General features: G+C 46.1%; 1 pseudogene; it reads right to left on the bottom strand.

Annotated features, from left to right (window-relative positions):
* Positions 1 to 1,435: 1,435 nt before the first annotated feature.
* LOC6604105 lies at positions 1,436 to 3,210 on the bottom strand (annotated as a pseudogene).
* Between the last annotated feature and the right edge of the window lie 267 nt (positions 3,211 to 3,477).

The raw sequence follows: 3,477 nt of genomic DNA, 5'->3' as shown, positions 1-3,477 counted from the left end.
ATATATATTTTAGAATTTTACCCTTATCATTTATGTGGGTTATATTATTTATTACAATTGTGTTGTTGAATATAAGGAGATACGATCCTAACAAAGTAGTATTGTCTACGATATTTTTGCCTGAAACTAATATGGCACCATCCTGAATGATGTCTATTTCTTTGTTTTTTTCCCTTTTTTTAGTGCAGTTGGCTTTAAAGCCATTAAGTAAATTGGTGAAACAGGTACTCTTTAAATTTATTTGTGCGTAATTGTTAAAAGTTTCACTTTTAAAATTATTCATTAAATAGTATTTCTCCTTACATTCACAAACTTTTTCACTTATAACTAACATTCCATCATTTTGTGAGATGGCTCTTGCATGGTAAAACTTGCAAATATCTTTAATTTGAGGATATTTTATGTAAATGATTATTAAATCTGCATTTCGAATTATTTTAACCGTTGCAATGTCCAGCAGATCAGACAGTTCAACATTATGTTTTTCATGCTTATAAATGTCCTCTATTTCGTTTTTATTTAAAATTTTGGTATTGAAAATGTTTACTTTTAAGAGGGTTATGGTATCAACTAAATTTAGTAGGTCAAAAGTTATTAATTTTAAACGATGCTTTCTCAGTATCGTTTCTTCATTGAAGATGACATTTTTTAATGAATTTGATAGCAGTTCAATTTCTTTGAAAAATTTGGAATTTATTACAAATTGCCTGCTATCCATTTCCAAATGGTACCTAATTCATTTATTCCCCTTTCATTCCCTTAAATCTATATCAGTGAAGTTAAGTTCGAAGTAAAATAAAAACTTTTTTAAAAACACAATCCGCTACCGCAGTTGTTTAATTTGCATGTATATTAGTGCCGTCAAGTCATGGGAACATGCTGACGCTGCACTTGGGTCGCTCGAGGCATTCTTGAGTGAATCGTAATACGATCACCCAGAATGTCTGGGACTTTATTGTTACGTAAACACTGAAACAAAGTGTTACAGTGTGTATTCTTTAAGTACCGTCGGTACAGTGGGTATTCGTAATAATGAATACTTTACTTTACTTTAATATGAGCATTGTAGTATGTGCATATATTGAGTGTACACTGTACCCAATGGTTAACAATAAATGTATCAGCAACACATTGTTGCAGTACACAAACAAAACCACTGCAAGTGAGCGTGCAATATGATCGCCGCTTATGCGCTAAGCTAAGTCAGCATTCCCACGCTGACCACTTGAAGCATATATATATACACATATGTACATACGGCTCTTGCCCTCTCGATTATGCTGATAAGACAAATATGTATGAAGCCGCTCCGCTGTTGGCGTAACCGGCAGCGCAGCTATGCGGTCTGAGTTATAAGAATAAATTCAATAAAGATATTCAAAAAACCGAAGTCAAACGGCACAGACGTGCCAGTGTTATAATTACAATAGTGACATATTACAGCATACTACAATACACACTGCAGATTGGCCTCCTCGCGAGAGACCAGTCGCGACTTTTCAGTCTCTTGGTGGGCCTTGACCTCCTGCTGGTAGCGACCCTGGGCCGCCTTCAGCTCAAAGTCGAGACTTGCATGGCTCTTCTCCAGCTCACTGATCCTCTCCAGCAGCGCGCGGTTATCCTCTTTGGCCTTCTGCTCGTTCTCCAGATTGCGCTGCGTCTCCACCAGCAGAGCCTCCGTCTTCTTGCGCAGCTCGATCTCCTGCTCCACCTTCTGCATGGCCACCTTGTAGTTGTTCTTTCGCTGCGCCAGATCCTTCTCGTACTCGGCCGCAATGCGCTGCAGTTCGACCTCACGCTTGCCGCTCAGCTCGATCTTGTGCCGCAGGCTGGTGTCCTGCTTCTCCAGAGCATCGGCTCGGCCGCGCTCCCTCTCGAGCAGTGCCTCGAGCCGCTTCAGCTCGTTGGAGTTGGAGGTACGATGGCGATGGTTGTGCCCATGGCCGTGGGCATGGTTGTTGCTGGCGTTGCTGTTCACCGAATTCGGCTCCTTGGCCTCGGCGTCGACGGTGTCGCTGGACAGGAGCTGGTAGTCGCCCGTGTAGGTGAAGCCGATGAAGGGCAGGTGATTCCCATCGAAGCCCTTCGGTACGGGGAACACCTCCTCGGGCTTTTCGTCCCTCTCGATGTCCTCAAAGTTGCGCGTATCGTCGTCCGAGGTTAGCTCCGGCACAACCGGCGGCACACTCTCCCTGATATTGTCAAAGGACCAGGTGTCGTTTCTGAAGAACGGATGCGCCTTGATATCATCGATGCCGTAGCGGCCCAGACGCTGCGTCCGATCTGTGAGGAATGCCCGGATCAGGGCCTTGGCCTGTTCGCTGATCTCCACCTCCTGGGGGAAGCTGAGCGAGTTCTTGTGGTCCATGATCTTGCCGTAGGTGCCCACCAGTGAGTCCGCGTAGAAGGGCGTCTCCCCGAAGAGCATCTCGTAGAGGAAGATCCCCACCGACCACCAGTCGCACTCGCGGCCATACTCATTGTCGACACCCTGCGACTGCAGCACCTCCGGACTGATGTAGTCCGGCGTGCCGACCGCATTGCTGGACACCACCTGGCCGTTGGCGCCCATGCGCATGCAGGTGCCGAAATCGGCGAGCTTCAGATGCCCGTAATTGTCGAGCAGCATGTTGTCCGGCTTCACGTCACGGTGCACAAAGCCCATGTTGTGAATGGTGTCGAGGGCCAGCACCACCTCCATTGTGTAGAAAATGGCCCACTTTTCGGGTATATCGTAGTCCCCCATCAGCGAGACAATGTCACCGCCGGGCATAAAGTCCATCACCATGTACAGGTATTTGGAGTCCTGAAATGCAAAATGCAGTTGGACAATCCACTCGGAGCTGGCATGGGCCATAATGTGACGCTACCTCCCAGAAGAAGGCCGAGTCCGGGCGCTTCATCATCTCAAATTTGGACAGCCGCTTCATGGCGTACACCTGGCTGGAGGACTTGTGCCGCACCAGTTGCACCTCTCCAAAGGCCCCGGCGCCAATTAGCTTAATGAAGTCGAAGTCCTCGACATTCATGCGCAGCTGATTGATCCTCTGCTGTTTTTCAGCCGCTTGAGCGTGTCGTGGTCGCAGTCGCTGACCAGGGCTGATACCGTATCCAGCAGGCAGTCCACATTGCAAATGCTGGTCGGATCGCGCATCTCGCGCTCGAGCGTGTTCGCTCGACGCCGCCTTTCCACATCCATGGCTAGAACGTCCCAGTTGGTTAGTTGCCGTCGTTGTTGTGTTTTGTTTGCTTAATTCAGCTATGACAGTTTTTTCTCGGATTTTTTGAGTTGTTTGAATTACCTTGTAATTCGAAAGTGGTTCATATTGTATGTTATTTATATGTACTAATTGGTTGGTACTGGTTGTATTCAGCAATCGGACAAATGTATTATTTTTTGAAGTTATTGTATTTGCTACATAAATACCAGGTTGAATTTCCTGGTTTGGGATCAATATGGTTTCTATATCGGACGTT

Source organism: Drosophila persimilis, unplaced genomic scaffold (assembly GCF_003286085.1).
Source record: "Drosophila persimilis strain 14011-0111.01,24,50 unplaced genomic scaffold, DperRS2 tig00000757-arrow-arrow-pilon, whole genome shotgun sequence".
Classification (NCBI taxonomy): Eukaryota; Metazoa; Arthropoda; class Insecta; order Diptera; family Drosophilidae; genus Drosophila; species Drosophila persimilis.
This window is presented reverse-complemented; position numbering and strand designations above follow the sequence as displayed.